Source organism: Serinus canaria, chromosome 3 (assembly GCF_022539315.1).
Source record: "Serinus canaria isolate serCan28SL12 chromosome 3, serCan2020, whole genome shotgun sequence".
NCBI lineage: Eukaryota > Metazoa > Chordata > Aves > Passeriformes > Fringillidae > Serinus > Serinus canaria.
This window is the reverse complement of record NC_066316.1, coordinates 70,384,466-70,403,265: the sequence shown is the minus strand read 5'-3', so window position 1 is coordinate 70,403,265 and position 18,800 is coordinate 70,384,466.

The window sequence follows — 18,800 nt, the reverse complement described above, 5'->3', positions numbered from 1 at the left end:
AAATATATATTTTCCATCAGACCATTCTCCAGATCCCACCAGACATTACTGTGAAGCACAAGTCACAGTACCCAATGTTCCTGAACTTATTCCTAAAACCTGTTTCTAAATGTGTTCAGAAAGCAAACAAGAAAACCTAATTTTCTGAAATTTCACTCAGAAACAAACCAAACCTGATAAACCACACAAAGAACTGAGATCAAGACTGTTACATCTCTTGTGAACCAAAGGATACTTTCATATTTTAAAGCTGCCATATGGTACTAAAGATACTAAGACATCCCCCGTACCATCAATTTGAATTACTTCCTTTTTCATCTCTACAAGGTATCAAAACCCTCCCCTCCCCATGCCAGTGCAGGGCAGTTTCGTGACTCAAGACAACTCTCATTGCCACCACCCTTTGTTGGTGAGGAGTTTAAAGCTCCAGAAAAGACAATGAATGTGTAGTTTCTGTGATGGTTTCTCAAAACGTTTTGTTAAATTAATATGATTGTAACTGTAAATTTAGATGTCTGTTGTGTAGGGGAGAATGTGTAAGTTGTTACCAGACAGACCCTTTTGAGTGGTGGCAGGATGCCATCCTGACTAGCCATTTGTATACTGTGAACATTTAGGGTACCTTGGTGGCAGTAGTAGCCGCAGCAGCAGCAATTTCTCTTGGTCCCAAGTAGTGTCCCTCAATTTGAAGGGTCTTCCCCCTTATTTCCTGTTGAAATACCATGGAGAGAACTCCCTAGGGATTTTTATTGTTGTTGTCTGTTTGGGTTTTAAAGAAAACAAAATGCAAAGCTAACGAAATCCTGGGCTGAATAATTTCCTAAGACTAAACGTTGATGGGCACTTGGGGTTGCTCAGCTGGCCTCCCTGGAAGATGATACAGCATGGGTGCAGACCAGCCTGAGTGAAGAGATCTGCAAATTTGCCAGAAGCCCTGGGCATCACCTGCTTCTTGTGAACTGGGGGATGCAGCTGACCAGCCTTAGTCCAGAGTGCCCTAGGACCACACACTTCTGTGTGAAAGAGGAGGAAGATTGGTAGCCTCAGAGTGAGACTCCCTGGGCTGCAGGCCTTGCTCGGGGTTAATAGAGTTGGAGCCTATCAAAACTTCAAGTCGCTTTCCATTTGTAACTTTTGAATTACCAAGTCATACGTAAGATAACGTACTCTGACAAATCCCATTGTGGATGTAAGTTAATTAGAGAAACCTGTATAATCCTTAACATTGGCAATAAACACAGGCTGTTAAAGCTTGAAAGTGTCGGGTAGGTTTAAGCTCGGATAATCAAACTAAAGAAACAGCCTGCATGAAAGGCTACAGTGAGCCAAAGTCTTACCGTGATAACTCCTCTGCAGCCGATGGTTACAACAGGTATGCAGCTGGCTCAGTGCGTGGCCTTGCCCCTTCCCATTGTCCTGCCAGATGAGACTTTTACTGGTGCTGCTGCTGCTTCAGTGAACAGGTAGTCATCAAACTCCTCAGTGAAGGGCACAATTTCGAGAGAATTATTTTGCGTGAATTCCTTGCCAGTGTTTGCAAGAATCTCAAGGTTTGTACTGAAGTTCTCAGTAATGCTAATGCAAAGCTTACCTTTGACGATATTGAATGTGATATATCTATAGAGAACATCCTTGCCTTACGTAAGGATAGTAAACTTATTTAAATTATGTAGACAAATCAAAGTGGCACTGCTTAACCTTCTAGTAGGTGTAAAAACCAGGTTAAACAGCAAAGATGCAAAACTTAGGTCACTTTGAAAATTTAAACCAAAGTTCCTTATAGAAATAGGCAACTCTGGATTTGAAAACTGGTCATTCCCTGTTTATATGTAAGAAGTTCAGAGCTGAGATAAGGAGATGTTTTCAACATGTGGATTTTTATTGGTGCTGTTTGAAATCACTGTGTGCACCAAAGTCAGACTGAACTGCTAAGAGCACATACCAAACCCTATCTTATTGCTGAAAGCTTAAGGTTTTATTTTTATATATTAGAATGTTATCACTGTTACATAACATACTCAGGACAAAGAACTTTGCTCAGGGAATATACCATGTAATGTTTTTTCTTTACAGAATAGTCTACAGACCTGCTTACTCAGAACAAACCAAATAGTCTTAGACCTTTTTATCTCTATATAAGTATTATGTACTGATGTTAGTAACTACCTCTGAGTTGACGTAGACCTACGTTTCTGATAATCAGATCTCAGCATTTTGTATTATAAGTTCCTGTGAAGTGATGAAGTGGTATTATGTACTGGTTGCTTATGTGAGCATTTGTGTTTTTATATTCACAGGGTCTGAGTTTTCAGAAATGCTGGGCAACCACAGCTCCCACTGACTTCCAGTAGGAGTTACTGGTGCTTGGCTTTTCTAGGAGGGGAGGGATGGGTGGATGGGGGTGGAGGGGGAAGAACAAAAACACAAAAGCATCAAGCCCACTTTGTTTACATAGGTGACAATAAAATTATTATTCTGTTTACAGCAAAAGGCTACCTCATATCTACTGCATGAACACCCCTTTGTGCTGCTGTGGCCTTAAAGGTGGCTGTTGATCTATGGTACATACTTTTTATCTGTACTAAATACGTGACTATTAGTTCACCACTGCAGACATTATGGTAAATACTTGTTTAGAATGAAGCATCCATTTGAAATTGAGACCTTTCCAAACATTTCTTTGAAAGTTATTTTTTTGTTCAAAGGATTATGGGCACTGTTCACGGGAATAAATACAGCTCCAGAAGAGACAAAAATGTACATGCCTAAGTTAAACATATAGCAGCATAAGCTGCTGCAGGTAACTACTTAGCACTGGGCTGCAGTATGAAAAAAAAATCTAGTTACTCTCCTTCAATGGGCTGCTCCAAATAAGTAAAGAACCTTTTAAAGGAGGAGGCACAGACTGAGTTTGGGATTCTTCTTTCATGCCTTGGGACAAAATTAATATTCGGCAGCATTCGCTCAGGCTAGATTTCCCCCTATTCACCAGCCTGTCCTTGCCAGAGCGCTCCACAATAAAACTCGTTTGAGTAGAAATAGTTCAAATATCTGCTCAGACAGATGTATTTTTCTCCTAACAATAGTGGAGATAAGGTTAAACCTGAAGAAAGAATCTCCCTCCCTCCCCTTCCCCCATCCCAAAATGCTCAATGTGATTTAATTGTAAGGGACATTGTGAGATATTTTTTACTCTTCCCCAAGGAGAGGTCACGATATTTAATTACATGCTACAAAAGATAGGCCATGAAGAAGACTTGTATTTGGAGGAAGAGCCAAATAACTTTTTGCTGCAGTTAATGGTAGATCTGGTATTGTAACACCATTTGCAATATTTTGCCTTTAGCCAGCTTTCAGGGAGTGCCAAACACCACATTTGGATCCTACCTCTTCCCATTGCAGGCCACCTTTTTCAGCCATTTTATTCTGCGCCAGTGTTATCATGGAGTTCCTGCTTGGTTCCTGCTAACTTAGTTTTGTTAATAGAACCCCATTAAAAAAAAAAGTGCTTATAGATCTTGTACCATTCTTTGTAAGAAGAATTATAAAAGAACATGGGAAATTGCATGGAGTCTTTAATTTAATTAATTTATCTGTAAGAAATGTTTATCATAAAAAATATATATGTATTCCCCTGTGCTAGATATAAAAGTAATTGGGAAGATGCGTACATGTGCAGGTGCACTGATTTTAATTTCCTAGAAGTCTTAATGAGATTTGAGTATTGTTTTAGAAACAAGCAGAGCCTTGTTAAATGCATCGATCTTATTTTGCTTAGTTTTATCAACAGCCTCTTTAAGATCCAGTGGTTTTGTTACCCCTGTTACAACTGTTGACTGATAACAAGAGGTTGATATATGAACACACACGTCTTTTTTTTTTTTTTTGTATTAACCAGGGCTGTGTATCAGCAGCTGTGGCAGTATTTTTCTGAGAATGTTGAAAAGTAGCAAGATATGTGCTACCATTGTCATTGAACCAAATGTATGAATATCTTTACCAAGAACAATGGTTTTGACTACCTCTTGGATTACTAAGTTAAGCAACAACTGTCTGACAGACATCACCAGACTGGCTTTAACTAGTATGTGTTGCTTGTGATAATAATAACAATAACCATACTAGAGACCAAAGTGAACACTGATTTCTATATGTCTTTAATACTGTGTCTTATCTAGTGTTTTTAAATTATCTTCTGTAGTATAGATTACCTCATTGTCCAGTTTGACTTGTATGTTGTTTACAAGGTGAAATAAAAGAAAAATCACTTGAATTTTATGTTGTAAGAAAAAAGCCTTGAGTTGAAGTTTTGAAGGTCATTTCACCTGTTTACTGTCTTGAGGGACTAAAGCACTGATTGCCTTTCTACATATCATGTATTTTATATCCTCATTTCATGCCTAATGTCTTTTTTTCCTGTCAGTCATGGATATTGTGAGGTTGAAAAGAATTACTTGATTAAAAATAAAACATATAACATTGGCATTTACAGTGAGCCTTTGAGACTTGTTTTATTTGCATGGTAAAAACATACTGCATGTCACTGGGTAGTTTTCTTTTGCACCTATGCTCACTTAGTTGTGGGATACTACCTTCAGAAAAAATAATTTTAGTTATGTAAGTCATTGTTGGGGGGAGGGAGGAAGAAATAAATTATTAATTCATACCTGAAGTGCTGCAGAAATGGTGACTGCATGAAAGGGTGACTATCTACTACTTTTCTAGTCACAGAAAACTTCCACTTGGTTCCCCTTGCCTCACCCCTCTAATACATGTCCTCAAAAAAGAGTGAGCTATGAAGATGTGTCCCAATCACATGTCCAGTCACATCCAGTCACTCCCAACCTGTAGCCAAATGGTTTCATCACTCTCCTGAAATGTGGACTTGCAATCCCTTTGGCTAAGATCCCACACGTGTCCCACTGCTGGTGTCAGTCATGAGGAGTGAGACTTTCTGTGAAACATCTAATGAGTGCTCTGTGATGAGCATGCTTCACACCAGGTGCTTACATGAGCTCCTGGCCAGCCTTACCCCAGCGTCTCAGGGACTGGGAGGGGACACCGTGGGTATGCCACCACCTAACTCCTGGAACACCCTGCAAGGTGACACAGGCAGGAGGAACACCACCTCAGGGAGCACTGAGCAGCTCTGGCCATGCACAGGTGTGGGAAACTCTTGGAACAAGTGAAATGAAGAAACTTCCTCTCCAGCAGTGTCTAATGTTGACTGAGACCATAGCACCTGGAAGAAGATCAGCACCTAATTCTCCCCACCTCATTTCCCAAACAAGCAGCCCTCCTTCCCAGAGCCAGCATCTTTATCCTTTCAGCTGCTGCCCCAGGGCAGTTTAGAGCTATTCTCTTCATGTTACAGACAGGAAGCCTTGTCTTGTGCATTATGCAAAGGCAGATCATCAGCAGTACCTAAATCCACTGCTGCAAGCCAAGGCCCCCCTTCCTAACCTTGCAGAGAAGCGATCACTGCCACACAGCATTAACAACAACATTGCTCTGTGCCAACAAGAATAAATCTTTGGGTTGAAACTTCTAATTTAGTCAATAGACTAACATCAAAATCACAGAAGCCTTTGAAATAACAATAAAAGTAGCATGTTTATTTTCTTCCCTGTTCAATGGGTCCTGGGACACGCGCTTCCAAGCTATCTCCAGCCCAAGTGCCAAAAAACAAATGTAGCCATTTTTGAAAGAATTGCATTTTTCTTGTGATCTGTTGAGAGCAAGAGCTCCCACAAGCTATTACATTTACACAAGCTATTCATTTAAAAACTACTACTAATTTATGGCAGACCCAGCATACCTATCTCCTTCCCTCAACACCAGTCAACTTTTCCCCAATACCAAAAATACCCCAGATGCAAGTAATTTCACATACTTTCAAGTTGTTTACATAATTAGCCCTCACACTTCCTGTATACTTGCACTGGAAGACACTCTTTGGTAGACAGGAGGGAATTCATCCTGTGGATAAATATTTGACATGAATTCTCCTGATACGAGTATAATTCAGGTGATGTCCCAATTAATTAATGTAAACACCATTGTGGCCAAGTGCTCTGCTGTTTTCAGTGTTGTCTGCTGGTTGCAATGTTGTTGACCTCTAGGATGAGCAGTCCCCTCAAGAGCATGTTTCTCTGCACCAGTTATTATTTTTTGCAGTCATTGGCCACTGCATGATTGCCGAGTAGCTGCCATCGAGCCCCAGGCACCTTTTCAGGCTGCTGATGCTCAGTTAACATGCAGCTGGTCGATTTTTGTTTACTGGCTGTTCAATATTTGGCCCCAGGCATTACTTGCTGCACAGCTCTTAGCCTAGATATTCAGGACTGGAGCAGCCAAACAGCTCCTAAACCAACCAAGATGGACTGGTGGTGTTTCTAATGTTCTCCAGCCAGAAGAAGGCAAACTAGGCAGAAAGAATGACAAGCCCTGAGCTTAGGTATCCATCCAGGTTTAGATGCCCACAACCCATTTACCTCCAAATAATCCAGGATTCCAGGCCAGGAAGTAACAGTTGTTTATCTAGTTTGACCTGCTGGACCTCCCAGGCTATTAAATTCAAGGCAGTTACTAGGGCAGTAACTTGAATTTTAGCACTTGGCTTTAACTGAAGCCATGCTTGCTTGGGTGCTTTAAGTATATTTTCTAATAGGGCTTCAGATCAGGCCTGAATGCTTTTGAGAAACAAAGAGATGCTCTGCTCCATGACAGCTTGTTTTAATCACCTGCTGCTAACAAGTGGTGCCTCATTTTCCAGTTCTGCTGGCTTCAACTTCCAGCTCTTTGTCCACTGTAGTGAAAAGTCCTATGTGCACCAATAAGGAAATTCAACCCTCTTTCTTTAGTTTTTAAATTTATAGACAAGACTCAGTATTTTTTGGTTTTAATGTAGAATTGCCTCCTCCTTTATCATGATTTTGAGAAACCTGCTACTTGCCTCATTCATAATGAGGCAAGATATGCTGGGATAGCATATCAGCTCTGGCTTTAAAATCAGCCTTATTGAGCTGCCAGTATTGGTCTTCAGTGTCCTAGAAAACTGGTTCTTTTGTCTTCTTTCCCTTTTAGAAACATGCTGGATTATCATGCGCTGGGTTCTTTAAAGCAATTAGCTAAAACTGCCCCACCAAAACCAAATCAAACATAATAATAATAAAAAAACAAACAACGAACAACCAAACCCACTTCAGTTGGAGCATCCAAAATATTTGAGGCAATCAGACTAATCAGACATTTTGGGAAATACTGGCTGGAAGTTACTAGAATAATGTATAATAAGTTAAATTTGGGGAGTTGCCTATGAAAGAAAGCAGCAATGCCATTTCTCCCCCAAGGCAGCACAGCAAGGGTGGGGGCTTGAGGCGCAGCAAGTTCCTTTTCCATTCAGCCCCTGTTTCTTTCATCTCTCCTTGACCTACACTGACAGCTGTGACAAAAAGTCACAGTCAAGCCTGCTGAACCGTAACTTCTCTGGAGTTTCAAGCCTGAGAGTTTCTGAAAAGCAGCTGTCTTGCACAAAGCTGCGCAGAGAGGAGCAGAGGCTGCCCCCACAGAGACCCTCTGCTTGGCTGCTGCGGTGTGGGAGGGTGAAGGGGACAGGCACAAGCATGACGCCAGCAGTCCCTGAGCCCTAAGATCTGTTTGTCTGTCAGCAAAAGCCAAGGGGAATTAAAGCAAAAGAACTGCAGGAACAGACATATGGTTTCAGCACCAGGTGATTAAAAAAAAAAAAAATAAAGGAAAGAAAAGAAAGGGAAAAAAGAGGGCAAGGTTTGCTTGCCACTCTGACCAAAGAATCTGGAAAAAATAGGATTAGTGGCAGCTCCTGGAGTTTGGGTACAGCAAATCAGGGGGCTTCAAAGAGCAGCAATAGGCTCAGGTGCCCTTCCATCTGTTTCAGTAATGCTTCATTTTCAGACCAGGGGTTGGGGTTGTTTCTCCTGATGACTCATGAAAAAGTGATGGCCCTGAATTGACCTGAATACTAAAAGCGACAGCCTTGTTCCTTTGCCCATCTTGGGTTTACTGGCAAGGTTTAGGGGTGTGGGGGCAGGGGCAGCTGTGCCCCTCCAGCCCGTGGAAGTCCATGGGGCAGCAGGTGGATGCCCAGAGGATGCTGTGACCCATGAGAAGCCCTCACTGGAGCAGGCTTCTGGCAGGACCTGTAGCCCCATGAAGGACCCACACTGGACCACACTGTTCCTGAAGGTCTGCACCCCATGGAAGGGACCCACACTGGAGCAGTTCATGAACAACTGCAGCCCATGGGAAGGACTCACTTCACTGGAGAAGTTTATGAAGGATTGTCTTCTATAAGAGGGATAGCACTCTGGAGCAGGAGAAGAGTGTGAGGAGTCCTCTCCCTGAGGAAAAAGGGAGAGCAGAGACAACCTGTGATGAGCCTACCACAATCCACCATGTCCATTCCCCTGCCCTGCTGGCAGGAAAGAGAGAGGTTTTGGGAATAAAACTAAGCCCAGAAAGAAGGGGTGAGGGGAAGAAGTGGGTAAGTTGTTTTTAGATTTTGTTTCTCATTACCCTACTCTGATTTGATTGGTAATAAATTATGCTAATTTCCCCAAGACAAGTGTGTTTTCCCCATGACAGTGACTGGAGGTTGATCTCTCCCTGTCCTTATCTCAACCTGAATGAATCTTTTCTTACATTTTCCCTCCCCTGTCCAACTGAAGAAGGAGTAATAGAGCAGCTTTGGTGGGCATCTGGTGTCTAGCTGGGTCAGCACACCACACTGCTTAAAGTCAAGAGAGGCTGAGAGTATTTCACCTTGAGCCAGTACTAGTGAGAAACAGCTACCTCTGCAGAACACCCTCTGGGTGCTGTGCTCTGCTGAAGAGTCACCACAGTCCTGCTGGATGAAGGCTGTGAACCACAAAGAGGAAGGTAAAAGCTTGTTCCTAGAAACCTCACATAGCCTCCCAGAAACTGCAAGGGGGGGGCGGGGGGGGGCTGAAGTTCCAGCTGTTTGACCAGAGAGCATCATCTCTACAGGTAGTGGTGTAAAACCTACCTTCTTTTGTTTGCTCATGATTTCCCTTCAGCTTAACAAAATGGCAAAGGTAGGCCTGGGGTTCTTCATAATTTTTCTACAAGATGAACATTTTCTGAGCGCTCTGGCAGCTGGTAGGTTTTTGGGACTGGGAATGACAATATGCTGATCTATTTCTGAGGCTTAAAACAGGTATTTTTCTCTACAAACAAGAAATTTTTCAAATCAACAGCACTGACAGTGTTTTCCACAGCAGGGATTAGGACCGATTTTCAGGTGAATTTTTTCAGTGAAAACAGCCCACCTGCCTCTTTTTACATGGATTTGAAGCACTGCAGCAAGACATAGACACCACAGGAGCAGGGGAGGTAATGGAAGAAAATGCACCAATCAGCACCGATCTTGAGCCCCTCAGCAGCACAAGGTATTTATTAGCTTGCAGCTAAGAGCTACAAGGAGTTACCAGAAAAACCTTGTCACCCTTGTGAGTCACACAGGGACATGCTATACTCACTCAAAATCAAAACAAAATCATCCATTTCCTGGAACACTACCAGCACAAAGCCTAAGTGAAGTGACAGGATACAAGAAGAAAGGGCTGGTAGAAGAATAAAGAAGGTCAAGAGTCTCTTTCAATCGGTTTCCTCTCGCTGCAGAGAGACTCTAGCAGGTCCCAAGAGCCACAGGGGCTCCTGGGGTCACCCGAAGCCCCCAGCTGAGCTTCCCAGGCCCGTGCCGGCACTGCCAGGGTCCAGCCGCACTCATCACCCGGTGCCTCTCGAGTGTCCATCTAACCTATTGCTTCTGAGCCTGCCTTTGTCCCCACTGAGTCAAAGGGGGAAGGATTTGGGTCACCGTGAGCTTTTGTCGGAAAGGTTCCCTAAATTAGCTCCTCTGTTTGAGATAAAAGAAGAAAGGGGTCCATCTTTATTTTCCCCATTCACCCACTGTAATTACTCCATCTCATCCCTGTCTGCTATTCACTGGCTCTCAGCAAGGCCTTGGCAGCCAGGTCACAGGTCAGCAGGGAGGACAAGCCCCCGCTTCCCTGAAAAGGATTGAAATGTTTTAAGTGCAGCTTCAACAGCTTCCAGAACGTGCCAATACCTTCTGAAAAAGTGGGCTTGGTGAACCACACCTGCAGTGACATGGTGAGGAGACCACAGGTCTGGAAATCCCTGCTTCTGCGCTTCATTCTCTGCTCATCACTTGGTTTGCTCAGGTTCTCAGGAAAACAGCTAATATACCCCGAGTCTCTTTATTATGCACTGCTTTATTTCTTCGAATTACATAGCAAGGTACTTGCCTTGTGAAGTTTCAGATCTGCTCAGCTGCCTTGTTTGTATCTTTATTTTTAATTCAATGTGTAATTTTGCTGTTGCTGGTAGAGGGGCTGTTAGACAGCTCTGTACATGTCAAGAACTAGCTCTAATATGAAATGTACAGGTAAGATCTCCCAGGCCTTAGAGAAAAAGTGCAATTGCCCTGTGACTATTTGTTTGTTAGAAAAGATAGACATCAAAACAACATAAAACAAAAACTGGGGGAATTTGCTCTGTTCTGGCATCAGTGCCAAGGATCCAGCTGGAGCCGCTTCTCTACTTAAAGGTACCACACACGATAAGGTGACAGCTTCTGGTACAAGCAATAAATGCAAAAATCTGCAGCTGTGGGGATGGGCTGAAAGAAGAAAATGTCTCTCTTCTAGCAGTTTCCCTTTAAAGGGAAGGCTGGCTCAAAGGGATTAACAAACAGTTGTTCTCCAAGTCCAAAGGAAAGGGAAAAGACCCCAAATCACTAAACCTAGTTTCCTTTAACAACACTTTTAAACAGGTCAGGTGTCAGTGAGCACTGAACACCCACCTCTCTGACCTTACAAGAGGGGAACCCTGGGTTGGGTTAGACAAAACCAGCAGAAGGGGTTTTATCTTTCCCTGTCCCATTGTGAAGAGGTAGGGGCCTTCAGAGAAGAGAAGAGCTAGCTGGAATCTTGAATGCCTTAGGACTGCCACAGCAGCAGCTGCAAAAAAGAATCTGCTGCCTCCCTGCTCTACTGCACAGTGTACAAATCCTAATGAGGCAGGTTTTGATGAGAAATATCCCATTTACCTGGCCATGAGGGTAGCATTCACTCTGCAAGAGCCATACTGCAGATGCCAAAATTTTCTCTAATAACAGCTCAGTAGATGCTATCATTTTCTTTTCACAGTAAAGCCCAGAGCTGGGCTTGGATATTAGTTCATTACAGCTGATGTACATATTCAGTTGACGTTCAGTCAACAGAGCTGGTAAGCAGTACAAAAGGAGGGTAAGAAAGCATTTAAGAGGCTTTGGTTTTCCTAACTGAAGTGCTTGGAAGTGCCAGATAACTGTGGAAATCCTACCAAAACATTTCTCCCTTTGGAAAAGAAGAATAATTTTTTCCTCACTGCAGGAGCCATTAAAATATTTCCCATAATATTTATATACAGCATCCCCCCTTTCATTCAGATTTACTCACTGGGGATTTCCATTAATTTCAGCAGTCAGCACTTTTTAGTGCTTATAAGTGCACTGTATAGCATGATAAATATGGTGCTGGACAAGAGCAGAACTCAGATCAGCTGCCTCAAGACACAAACAGCAGAGTGGTCATTCTTTCCATTACACAATTATGCTAGTGTACAATTGATTTTTTTCTCTGTCTTTCCTCAGTAGGCTCTACTACACCTATCTCAGAGAGGCAGAGAAAGCATCTCCAAGAGGAAGACAAGAATCAGAATAAGAACATGTGTCTGGGAAAGTTGTGCAGGGGCAGCTCACAGATCTGCCATGTATCAGCACAATTCTATTCACCTTAGTAATTTCCCCCAAGAGTCTGTGGTCACAACTATACTTAAGCACCCCAGCCTAGAGCAGCGTTGCCTCCATTGCTTACTTTGGCAGCAGAAGACATACTCTAAGTTCATCTGGTTCATCCCCAAGCCTGAAGCTTGCATACACTACCACAGCCTCTGTCAAATCCATGTCTTTCCAATCAAGTGTTTTTTGGTTTTTTTTTTCCTTTTGGCTTCCCACTGATATTGATAGCATTTGCAAAAAGCACAGGAAGTTTCTCCCCAGCAGAGGCTGCTGTTTGTCTGCATTCTTGTCTTCCAACACAAGCAATTTTTAAGATTTCTCCTCTGATAAGCCAAACAGCACAAATCACAGGGTACTTTAGCACACAGCTAATTTCTGTTACCCTGACCGACTGTCAGTCAGAGCTCATCTGCATTCGTGCCATCGGGCTGCGCTGGAAGAAGCACTCGTGCTGGCTGAGTGCACTCCAGAAGCAGTTCAGGGACAGGCTTGGCCACAATACAGCCTCCCAACTTCACCTTCCCTGACCCTGGTGAGGTAGCTGCAGCAGAGGAAAGGTAGCAATCCAGTTCTATTTGCCCCTTCAATTTTTAAGGCAACTTCAGAAAGCAATTAGTTTTCCGAGAGGTTTGTGATGAATGGAGATGCAATTTAAAAGCAGGCTCCATCCATTAAGATAGTCAATGTAAAAAGAAGCTGATTTGAGCTGAATGCAATGAAAACAACTTGTGGACAAACTCCACTCTAACACAGCTGGATTAGCTCCAACTGCCTGATTTAAATGAATGTCACAGGAAAATTCCATGGTAATAACTCACAGATACATACTACCTGTGTGTTCATGTGTCATTTAGGATACAAACTAAATGTGCTGAACCCAAAACGTTGATTGTTCTACAAAGAAAACCACGGTTCCCATCCCACTAAAAAAACAAAACATGAAAACAAACCCCACTCATTTGCTATCACAGATTATTTTAGGGGCTTTTATTTGTCTGTTGTTTCTTCACCGGCAAAATTTCACATCGCCTTTTCTAGGAAAAGGCAGCAGAGGGAGCAAACGTTTGCTACAGTGTTAAGGATCGCAATTTCTCTAGGAATCACACATTAGAAGTGTATTTTCTTGGCCTTTTACTTGTTCCACCCTCTTCAAATAGTACTACAGCTCACAGTAGTAGGTTTAAGCAATTAAAGGCTGTCCAAGACATAGCAGGAGAGGAGTCTTTTTTCTCCCAAAATAAACCCACAACTTTTTAACAACCTCTACTTTTGTTTTCTATATAAGTGCTATGATTTCCCGTTTGACATTTAAGTAAGGATTTGTATTTAAACTTTCACATTCTGTAGGATGTTTTTCAGCATACACTGTGCACATCAATAAACATTTTCTATTCAATACACTCTAAGTCAAAGAAGCAGTAATCTGTTAGGCACTTAGTCCTCCAAATATAATGATAATTTTTGTCAGTACAAGTCTTTTTTTTCCTGTTTCTAATTGTATAGTTTAGTGGTGAGCACATAAAAGCTGCAAATGAGCATAATGAAGTTTCCTTTGATAACTGTCTCTGGTGCCAGATGTGTTCAAAGAAGGAAATAAGGAAGGCAGCAGGAAAGACACAGGGAGCCAAGTAATCCCCACAATGCTTGTATGAGATTTCTCTATGGGATTTCCAGAAGAGTGATTCCAGTTTTGCATCCTCACCAAAAGCACCTTTGTATTTTGGACAAAATTGTGTCATTCCTCCATATGCTTACAGAGATGAAATATCAGCTGGAGCATAAGACTAAACCTGCCTTAATTCTCAGAAGAACAAACCCCTGTGGAGGTATAAGGTGCAGGGAGCCTGCGGATTCTTTGCCCTGCACTCAAGACCACTTACCTCTCCTCAGATGGCAGGTGACAACCACATGCACCACTGCAGCAGCTTAAGCACATCCCAGAAATGCATTGCAGTGGATTTTCCCAGCCCCAGAGAATGATCTCGCTCAGCTCCAAGAAAGCAGAGATTGCCTCTTACACACCTGTATGCTGATTTTATCCTGCTGACTCTCACTCTTCTTTTCTCACACCCAGCCAAATGAACCAGCTATCTCCACCTGGATTTCCCAGTTGCCACTGATCTTAGTACAATCCCACTGCTGAGCTACAAGCCTGTTTCCCCAGTCCACCTCTGAGCTCAGTCCTGACTGTGCTTTGACACAGACCAGTGCTGTGCACCAGAAAGGGAAATGGTGGAGGTGTGATGGGAAAATGTCCACAAAGCAGCAAAGCCGTGATCTTGACATTTACTTATATTTAAAATGATGCCTCTGAAGTCCTGCCTCTGAGCAGGTTTCCTTCTCTCTCCCCTGAAAGTGACTGCATGCCTCATGCCCCACACTCATCCCAAAGCCCTTAGAGGTCAGGACAAGTCCAGTTTAGCCAGGATCAGATGTGTTACCTGCCCTTTCTAAGACTTAAGCCAGCAACCCAGCCAAAGAACAGTGCCACTGCCAGCTTTCCTGAGCACGCCTGCATAGAGAAGTAGCCTAATGAACCCTGTTGTGAACTTGACTGGAAGATTAAATTTGCAGCCTTCTGAAAAGGATTCTTTCCTCTCTTGTCTTTTTGTGGACCTATGGCAGCTTTTGAAAAATTAAACAATGAGGAAATGCACAGAAAAACATGGATGGCTGTTTGGTTTTCTAAGTTGTAGTCCTCACAAAGTGTCCCTGAAAGCCTAACAAAGCACTTGCACACATGAGTCATGAAACCCTGGAAATGTTTGGCCACAAAAAGTTTTTATAGAGAAAGCTTTACATAAAGATTTGGAGAGAAGCCCAAGGCCACTGAAAGATAAAAAAAATTTACGAAGTAAAACTCCAGAACGTGGTGTGATCAGGGAAGTTATTTTGAAAGAAACTGCAGAAGAACAGGTATTTAAAAGCTTAGAAGATTCATATTTCTTCCCAGTATTTTGGCAGACAATGTCTATACTATTATTAAGTTCCTTAGTTTTCTGGAACAGGATGGAGCGCTGAGTGACAGCGAACACAAGAGTGTTGACGGAATAGCATACAAGTGGATGCATGTCAAGAGGGACTGCCTTTGATCTGTTCTTTGCTATGAAGGATGACAGGGAGTTGTTATCCCAAAAGCACTTTGCACAGGAAATCAGGATGTGGCTGTAACAGATATTAATCCCCCAGGAGAAAGCTAAGGAGTAATTCAAGCACAGTAAATTGCAGTGACTGAACAGTATTCAGCTACAGTAGGTGTAACACTGGAGGCTTTAGTACTATTTGCACTCATCCCTGTGCAAAGGGGTACTGATGTCTATTTTATATCTGACTTAGGGGTCTTAAAGAGTTCTCTGGGGAAAAAAAAGCTCTCAAGGCTTCTAGTAGTATTTAGCAAACACACAGGCATGACATGGCACTGCTGTAACTTAGGTTTGGAAATTATTTTATGTGAATTACATGCTAAGTAAATATTCTCGTGAACGAAAATGCAGTTAATATTCAAGCTCACTGAAAATGCTTTGTTCTACCTGTAGTCATAATAACTTTATGAACTGAAAAGCATTTTGTTCTGTTAAATAGCCCAAAAAGAGCCCATCAACTTTTGCAGTGTGGTTGAGCCCCTCCATATTGCTCTCTCTCCTTACTGAAAAAACAGTACAGAGACCATATTGCAATCAATACTGAGTGATCCCACAACTTTTGCTTTGTATTGCATCTCTGCACCCTCTAATGACTTTCATATTATCATCAGCATGCTCTCAGGAAGTTTACATGTCAGGGCTAATTAACTAGGATGGTTTGTCTTCCCTTATTAATCCCCTAAGTACTGAAAACCCATTCCCCTTTGAGCAGGAGCAGCTGTGACCAACATGGCACCAGAGATGCAAAGCCAGCATTTTACTCAAAGCACTTGCTACAACATTTCTGAGAAAATAATTAGAGTAACTGTTGCTGTAATTCCAGTAATAAGGTTAAAATTAAAGGTCTTTACAATTTGACTTCCCAAAACTCCATCCAAACGATTTGTGAATGTGTATGTGATAGCTTGTCATGCACAATGTTGCTCTAAAAATTGCTGCCTTCCATCTACAGACATACTTTCCAAGTCTGTACTTTTGCAATTAGGCTCTACCTAGGTGCCAAAAATTTGCTGAAGAATGAAGCCCTTGCCTTTTAATTGTATCAGTACTGCTGTTTTTTTTAAACCAAATCACTTCTTTTGATAGATCTTTGTTTTGCTTACTAATGCATGCATCAAGTAAAGTAGCCTATTTTCCATAAGGAGATTATAATTCTGTGTTCCTCATTTCTTAAAGGGAAATAGTATAGGAAAAAAAGAAGACAATCAGCATTTGCATACTGGTTCAACACTGGGTATTTTTTGAATTTAAATACATTTGGCTTGTTTGTAAAATGACTGATTCAAAACAAGGGTTATCTAAAATACATTCATATTATTGAAGAGTTTTGATTGTTAAATTACCTTTTCTAAATGTGCCATTTACTGTAATGTCCATCATGGACTAGAACCAGAGAGCTGGTTTTCAGCCTGTAGAAATATCATGTGGATCTGGCTACCATGTTTCTTTACATTAATTAAGGTGCAGTAGTTCACTAGCTCTGCCACTACACACCTGACTTCCCAAGTGCTGGGCTGCTGCTGATTTTCTGAATCTTCTCTAAATGCTCAAATTAATTTTTTCCAGCTTTGGCCAGTTCCTCCAAAACAGATTTACCTCCTGGGATAGGAGCACACAGGCTCCTCCCTGAGAGCATGAGAGTTATAGCTCAGTCAGCTCCACATGAAGTTCATTCCACAAAATTGAAGATTGAGACAAATGGTGCTTTGCTATGAGAATGGGACAGAGCCTTAAGTGTATCTCTAATACAGCTCTTGATAGAGCTAATTATATCTTTTAGTTTGGTCTCCCAGACACACGTGGTACTCAAGATGCATTTTCATATATAGAAATTCATTGAAATCACAGAATTAAAAAAAAAAAAAAAAAAAGTGAAGTACATTTCATTTTTACCCCACAGGCATTCTGTTTAGCAAAGCCAACAAACTGCTGCTATAGTTCACATACATACAGTTCACTGTACTTAGTTATAGTTATGACCAACAGAACATGGTGTTCTGATTTAAAAATATATGTTGTTTTATGTTTGATTTACTAATTTAAATTAGTTTTACCTTGAAATGAGTGAACCATGTGTTTTCAGCACATCTTCTACTCCTCTACACAAACCCTCCTTTAACTCTGAATGATTGCATGATGATTTCCCTTACCTTCTGCAACAGCAATGAAAAGGGGTACCTCATTCAATATGGAAAATCAGTTTACAGTCTGTCTTACCTTCTGTTGTCTGAGAACAACTCTATTTGAAACAGAGGGACAGAAGCAAACAGCCTCTGCAAGTTGTATTTATCAAGTAATCTTATTTCCTATTAATTTTACCCATTTAGCAGGAATTTAAAAGTTTTCAGTTAAGAATTTTCAAGTAATAAAATGTATCACTTTTGATAAACTGACATAGTTATTTATTATTTGCAGTGTCACTGCTGAAGCATCCCTAGCTTTGGTGATAACTTGGTTCATGCTCCCAGGCACCAGACAAGGGTTCACAGCCTGAGCCAGGGGTGCACAGTGGGTTTTCCAGAGCTCAGCTTCTGCAGGCCCTCCCTGGTTATTAAGACAAATTCTATGATAATTCAGGAGATGCAGTCTCTCCAGGCACTGCATATTGATTGATCTGGTAACTAAACACAAGAAATTGTTCAACTGGAGAAGGAGATGTAGAAGCTGCTATTTTTACTTTAGGCACTCTGCATCTTCTTCTTATTGCTAAACTGCATGAGTTCCACTCCACCAGCTTCGTTTTCCTCTTTAAAAGGAGTTTGAACCGCAGCAGAAGTTTGGGGATATGACAAGAGGGCAAGGACATTACTCTTTGTGTGTCCTCAAAAGTAAAACAGTTCCCATTTCCTCTCTTACTGTCCCAGTAGCCAAGGGGCAACCTCAGAGATATGGCCACTGTCCTTGAGACATTGACCTAACGATGCTCCTAGACTACTCCATCACCTCCCCCAGGAGTCACTGTGCTGCCTTTTGCAGCTGTGAGGTCTAAAGATATTCTGCATTCATTTGTATATGTCTCAGCTCTGTGTGCCATTTATAATAACACAAAACTGTTGGAAGCACAAGACACAATGATGTAGTCCTAAACAACAGATTTAAATTCCCAGAAGCAGGAATGCTGGCAACACAGGTCAAACCTCCAATCCCTTAACATGTATTTTGAGATTGCATGAGGTTTTAAGGAGAGAAGTGGGCTGTATAACTTGGATGCAGGTTTATTCAAAGAAGCTCTGTCAAGATAAATTTTAGAAACAATAGGGAATGATATAAACAAAAAAAACCCAGACGATGCAAGAGAGTTGACACCAAACATCTATTATTCTATGTATCAGTTTTGTGCAATTCAATAAAAGGAGTAGTAGCTATTTTTTGTTATATTTAGTTAAAATATACTATTTGCTCCATGATTTTCAAGAGCTGTCAAAGCTAAGTAGTACAGCTACCATCTACATGTCTACACATACCACAGGCAGGACTGCTACAAGCACCTTCTATAAAAGCTTCCCAATGCCTCCCTTTATGAGACTGGGCTTTATTAAACTTGCAGCTACCCCGTTTTGGGGTTTGAACAGAACTTCCTATATCAAGTGTCATCTGTGTGCCTCTTTGGGGGAAGGTTAATTCAGAACAACTCAGTCCATGGATAAGGCTAAGGAAAATTGTGAAGCTCAGTATAAGACAGTTGCCTAAAGAAGAAAAAGTTAAGGTTGAAAAGGTAGCATTAAGTTTAAAATCTTTGGCCAATAAAAACTAAAATTGGAGTCATTACTACAATTGTGGAATCAAGAGTG